Source organism: Triticum urartu, chromosome 6A (assembly GCF_056163025.1).
Source record: "Triticum urartu cultivar PI428250 chromosome 6A, HENAU_Tu73, whole genome shotgun sequence".
Taxonomy (NCBI): Eukaryota; Viridiplantae; Streptophyta; class Magnoliopsida; order Poales; family Poaceae; genus Triticum; species Triticum urartu.
This window is the reverse complement of record NC_141878.1, coordinates 268870908-268878143: the sequence shown is the minus strand read 5'-3', so window position 1 is coordinate 268878143 and position 7236 is coordinate 268870908.

Below are 7236 nucleotides of genomic sequence, written 5' to 3'. Positions count from 1 at the left end.
AGTGAGACGACACGGAGTCCTTTTGTACAATTTCCAAATGGACGTCTATGTTGGCCGGGGCGCCTCTTCGTGTACTGTGGCAACCGTCCACCGCCTCTTCGCCTTTCCCTCTCGATTTGGAACTACCGTCGACACGCTCTTCCTCCCTCCTCCATTTTCCTTCACCCTTTCTTCTGCCATTGTTCGATCGTCTTCTCCATGGAGGGAACAGGCCAGAAATGACTCCGTTATTCTTGCCCCGATCTGAAAGATGACGTGGTGGAGGAACTCATTGATCGGTGCGATGTCATCACCTCGGCTAGCATGCAGGTTCGTTCAAGACCATTCTCGACTCAACTAATAACATCATTACAAGGAACCCTAGGGTCCAGGAGCGGTTTGATCTCCCCTATCTTCTTCGCCGTGATCCTGCTGACGACTGGCGCGCGGACGAAGGAAGCTTCGCCTTGTGTAAATTAATGCTGGTTGATAATGATATGTGTGATGTTAAGATGCCATCGCTTGAGGGTAAGGCTTGGGTAAGTGCAAATGGAGATTGGGTTGTTTATATTGGGTACAACTACGAGTGGGAACTTGTGAATGTGTACACTCATCACCGGGTTCCACTTCCAAAATTCTCAGATTGCCTAGAGGTTGAGCACGCCGGTATTCTACGTACGTTCAACTACGATCATGGTGACTGTCCTCTACAGAAGATAACAATTTGTCGAGTTCCAACCGCTCTTGGGGTTAGAGGAATGCTTGTGTTGTTGCTATCTTCGACAAGCTTGTTGCCATCCTTCATAATTCGACTCGACGGATATTGCTCAAAAATCAGTTTCTGTACACGGATGTATACTGTGATGCAATTCAATACGAGGGCCTTGTGTTTGCTGCCACCACTCGTGGCACTGTTTTTGCATGGAATCCTGATGCTTTCGGTACGTTTGTCTTCATCGTAAATATAATTGTTTCATCCACATGCATGTGGGTTAGCTAGTTTCTCTTTACTAATTACCCTTCTTGTGTTTCCAAGTGTCGGTGTCAAAACCGGCTGATCTCGGGTAGGGGGTCCCGAACTATGCGTCTGAGGATCGAGGGTAACAAGGACAAGTGGGACACAATGTTTATCCAGGTTCGGGCCCTCTTAATGGAGGTAAAACCCTACGTCCTGCTTGATTGTCTTTGATGAATATAGGGGTTACAAGGGTTGATCTACCTCGACATCGTAATGGCTAAACCCTAGCTATCTAGCCTATGAGAATTCTGATAGCCTCTACGGACTAAACCCGGCGGTTTATATACATATCGGAGGGATCTAGGGTTGTACAGAGTCGGTTTGTGGGGGAAGGAAATAACATATCCGGACACCAAACTTGCCTTCCACGCATATAGGAGTCCTACCCGGATATGGGGGAAGGTCTTCACGGCCCATCAGTCCGGCCCATGTCAAATAGTCCGAACACCTGAGGACCCCCTAATCCAGCACTCCCTCACTAAGGTCCTGTGAACATTCCACCACCTATACTTGAAATTTTTTATAACAAAGGGGGCGATGACGATGGTGATGATCACGAGCATGAGGATGAGCAGGACCCATATAGTTAGTGGCGCCTGGCAACTTATTCCGATGGATCACCTCTTCTTGTCTGTATACAAGGCACTGCTGATGTTACTAAGGAAGCAGGTGTTATCTCGCATGGTCGCACTCTCTGGACCTATTCCAACATCCGTTGTAGGGTATTCAGGATGGATACTAGTGTGCTAGTGCCAACACCTTCTCCCTGGTTCAGTATTGATAGTCTTGGCGGAAACTCGCTCTTCCTTGGACAAAACTATTCAATGATGGTGAAAGGCGATCCAGGTGCTATTGACACAGTGTTACTACCATTTATGAGAAGCAACTGTATCTATAACTCAGACATTGCTATGGTTCCCTACCGTGGCTATCACAATATGCGTCCTGATATAGGCCGCTTCAGCCTGGATGATCAATCCTGCGTTGGTCTCGAGATTGAAAATAGTTGGCCCTTCCTAGAGAATCAATTCTAGTTCAAAGCAAGTGTTTCCAACACCGAGGATTGGTTGAGCTGAAGTTCATTTCATTGTTTGGTATTTGTTTTGTGCTGAAAACTTTAGTATTTATAATGTATCCTCGTTCTCGTTGTGGGTTGATGACCTATTGTATGTAATGCTTAATGATATGCTTGTGATAAACTTACTAAATTTATCAATGGCTTTCGATTCGCTTCTTAGAGTGGGTGTTGCGAGGGATCTAGGGTTGTACAGAGTCGGTTTGTGGGGGAAGGAAATAACATATCCGGACACCAAACTTGCCTTCCACGCATATAGGAGTCCTACCCGGACACGGGGGAAGGTCTTCTGCTTTTATCTTCACGGCCCATCAGTCTGGCCCATGTCAAATAGTCCAGACACCCGAGGACCCCCTAATCCAGGACTCCCTCAGTAGCCCCTGAACTAGTCTTCGATGACGATGTGTTCGGCACGTGGATTGTCTTCAGCATTGCAAGGCAGGTTCGTTCCTTTAAACATTTTAAGACAACTCCCTGCACACAGGATCTATATCCAGCTCTGTATAACTAATACAACCCTTGGCCACAAAGGCAAGATATGAAATTAAAACAATGTCTTTTACTAACAAGTTTTTTCGGTGAAGCGTCACATCTGGCTCTTTAACATTTCGAACCGTTTGCACGCCTCCCGCTTCGCGTTTCGAGGCATAGCCCTCATTGGAACATCTTGTCAAAATAGAGATCGTGCCCGCTCATTGCGGGATCCTCATCAATACGGTTTTGGGTAATCCAACAGTGCCATTCGCACGATCTCTTTGGGAACTGGTGAGTTTTAAGGCTTGAGAGGGGGGGGGTTTGGTATTTCACCGCCTATAAAAGGGTAAAGATTCCTCCTTTTCCCCATGCCTTTCCCCTAGCTCCTGCCTTCCCTTCCTCTGAGCTGCAGCGCCCAAAATCTCAATCTTCCCCACCTCCCCAGCCTTGTCTGGATCTGGTTCCAAGAGCAAGTGGGAGGCCTCCTCCGTCACCGAGAAAGACATCAAGGAGCTCCGGGGCATAGGGTATCTGTCCGCGGACATTGCGCACAGGCTCCCCAACAAGGGTCAGGTCACGCCTACCCCGGAGCCCAACGAGAGAGTAGTGTTCATTCCTCACTTCCTCCGCGGGCTAGGGTTTCCCCTTCACGCCTTCATCCGTGGCCTCATGTTCTATTATGGGCTAGATTTCCACGATCTAAACCCAAACTCATTCCTCCACATATCGGCGTTCATCGTCGTGTGCGAGGCACTCCTCCGCATCCCACCACACTTCGGCCTATGGCTCAAAGTTTTCAATCTAAAGCCGAAGGTGGTCGACGGTCAGCACGCGGACTGCGGCAGGGCCATGGTGAGCAAGCTTCCCAACACCGTCTGGCCCAAAGGGGCATTCTTGGAGACGGTCAAGGTGTGGCAGCAGGAGTGGTTCTACATCACCGAACCCCGCAATGCCAACTGGGCAGCCACACCCGACTTCAGATCCGGACCACCCACTAGGCTCACTGATACGGCTCCAACATATCTACTTTTCTTAACGTTTTTCCTCTTGCTTTGGACTCTAATTTGCATGATTTGAATGAAACTAACCCCGGACTGACGCTGTTTTCAGCAGAACTACCATGGTGCTGTTTTTGTGCAGAAATAAAAGTTCTCGGAATGGAATGAAACTTTGCGAGGAATTTTTATATAATATATAAGAATTTCTAGAGCCAAGACCTACCAGATAAGCCCCCCTGGGTGGGCGTAACCCACCAGGGCGCGCGCCCCTCTCCTGGCGCGCCCCACAGACCCTGAAACCAACACTATAAAATCCTATTTTTGGAGAAAAAATGAGGGAGAAAGAATTATCGTGATCCACGAGATGGAGCCACCGCAAAGCCATGTTTTTCCTCGGGAGGGCAGATCTGGAGTCTGTTTGGGGCTCCGGCGAGGGGGATCTTCGTTCTTCGTCATCACCAACCCTTCTCCATCGCCAATTCCATGATGCTCCCCACTGGGAGTGAGTAATTCCTTCATAGGCTCGCTGGTCGGTGAGGAGTTGGATGAGATTCATCATGTAATCGAATTAGTTTTGTAAGGGCTTGATCCCTAGTATCCACTATGTTTCTAGATTGATGTTGCTATGACTTTGCCATGCTTAATGCTTGTCACTTTGGGTCCGGGTGCCATGATTTCATATCTGAACCGTTTATATTATCATCATTATATCCATGTTGTAGATATGATCTTGCAAGTTATAGTCACCTACTACGTGTTATGATCCGGTAACCCCGGAGTGACAATAACCGGGACTTCTTCCGGTGAGTAACGTAGTTTGAGGAGTTCATGTATTCACCATGTGTTAATGCTTTGTTCCGGTTCTCTATTAAAAGGAGGTCTTAATATCCCTTAGTTTCCAATATGGACCCCGCTGCCACGGGAGGGTAGGACAAAAGATGTCATGCAAGTTCTTTTAATAAAGCATGTATGACTATTTACGGAATACATGCCTACATTATATTGATGTACAGGAGCTAGTGCCACATCGCCCTAGGTTATAACTGTCTCATGATGAATATCATCCAACATGTCACCGATCTAATGCCTATGAATTTATGTTATATTGTTCTTGCTAAGTTACTACTGCTATCATCACTGTTACACTTGCTACCAAATTACTGCTATTGCTGCTGTCACTACTATCAAAACTATCAAACTACTTTGCTACTGTTCACTTTGCTACAGATAATTAATCTCCAGGTGTGGTTGAATTGACAACTCAGCTGCTAATAGCTTCAAATATTCTTTGGCTCCTGCTGAGGACATCAATACCATTGTTACACCCACAGCCCCTACTGCTATACATACTGGACCAATTACTAGAGCTCGCGCACGCCAATTGAATTATCAGGTACTTTCGTTTCTTGGTAACGATTCTAATGTTCATGAGAATATGATGCTGCCTAAATTGGATACATTTGTTTTGCTTACAAATGAAGGGCCTAGCTTGGACAAGAAAGATGAACCTTGGAGCAAGTTCAAGCATGCAGATGATGGCATGCGCAAGGGGATCATGAACGGCGTTACAAGTGATGATTTCAGGACGTTGAAGCCACCATAAGGAGTGCATGAAGCCTTGGACGAAATATAAAAGATGCCACTTCATAAATTTCGTCGAGAGGCTATTTTAGGTGCTGTGTCACCTTATTATTGGGCCAGGCCCATGTATTTTCGAAATACTTAAGTATAGGCTATTTTTAGAGTCCGTATATGTGGGGAAACAAGAGTTAGGGTTGGCTTCGGACCCCTCCTCCAAGGGCCACGAAATCCCCCCTCTTCCTCCATATATGCAGCCCTTAGGGCGTCATTTAGACTTTGGGTTTTGTTTAGATTAAAGTTCGCCATAGCTGCAACTTCGCGTACTTCGTTTGTGTTCAACAACCAGACAAAGGCGTCACAAAACCCCACCTTGATCAATAAAGCTTTCCTATTTTATTCGCAATACCCAGATTGCAATCTCAGTTTCTTGCTTGTTCTTCGTTTTCTCGCAGGAAATAGACCCTCGTGGTCAGGTTGATCGTGCTCCGGCGTGGTCAATAACCCTTGAAAGTTGGTTTAGCGATTGCTAAGGCACGACGTCTTCGCACATTCGTAGTCGGATCGTCAAAGTAGACTCCCACAGAAAATGATATCTAACTTATCGAAACATTGGGACACCTTCGCCTCTATCAAGTGGTATCAGATTTCCAGGTTGCTCGATGAGATTTTATAGTTTTTCGTAGTTTAGGTCGAGTCTGTTCTTCATACCTATAGTCCACAAAAAAGCCAAAAAAAAGGGTTAGGTCATCATATCCGAACCAATCTGAGCCTTTGCATAGTCTTTCTAGAGTTTTGCTTTATTGAATTTGGGGTTGCATCGTCGTGTCGAGTTGCTGGTCTTAGCGTCTAGTCCCTTAGAGTTTCGAGTTTCGTTCACAGGTTGTCACGCCGCCGCCGCACCATCGTCATCATCATTACCATATACCACCACCCCACCATATACATCACCGCTGCCATATACAACCACCAATCCGAGTCCACATATACCATCGCCATATACCACCACCAATCGGAGTCCAGATATACCATCGCCATATACAACCACCAGTCTGAGTTCCACCAGATTCATTTCCGCCACCAGTCCTAGTCCGAGTCTAGTATTTGTTGCTTTGTTTTCGAGTTCCAAATCACGTGATACTTCGAGTCGTGACAGAGTAGGACTCCTGAGATTCCGTGCTACCCGCAGTAGAAAAATAGTTCCAAACTCAAAAAAAAACTAAGTCTGGAAAATTCTGGCTAGGCAGTTTTTAGACCATTTGTAGACTTTTTCAAAAAATAATTGTTGCGGAGCAAAAAAAAGAGGAAAAAAGTAAAAAAAAATAAAAAAAATTAGGGAGTGCTCCTCCCTTGTTTACGTGTCGCGCCGTGATTTTGTTCGTGTTCTAGGCTCGCGTCTCTAGTACGGTCTAGCCTAGGACCAGCAGAGTACCATCGTTGAGCGTTTATTCAACTTTGCACCTCTGAATTGATTATTGCTGGCATTTTTGCTACCATATCATAAGCCTTCCCAGCTCCACATACATCTACATCATGCGTTTGACACCACCTGGCAATCGCTCTATCCAATCTTTGAGAGTTTTGACTACGACGGTTGCCGATCACCACCTGCTGCTGGGTAAGAACGGGTAAGAATTTGAGATTCGCTTGCCGGATTTGTGATACACCACCACTTCCTAGTAGTCTGTAGGATCATATTCTTGTGTGTTTCTATTGCTGCTAACCATGGCAGGATCACAAGCCGATGAGACAGATTGGGAGAACATGACGAACAAAGAGCTACATGATAAATTTCAGCAAATGATGAGTGGACAGGTGCAAGATGTGCTAAACAGATTTGAAGAGGCCATGGAGAAGATAGATGGCATGGAGAAGACGTTCGAAGCAAAGCCCGATAACAAGTTTAATGAATTGCTCGCGTGTCTTCCACCACCACCACCGGCTGCACCTAACGCACTTCTACAACAACAACAACAACAACAATAACAACAACGACAACAACAACATCGCCTTCCAAATCAAGTGGGACGGGCACTGCGCATTCCCCTTGAGCCTAGTCAAAATTCCGGTGCCGTTGTTGATGCTTCTATAGCTCCTGCTGCTACTACAGAGGT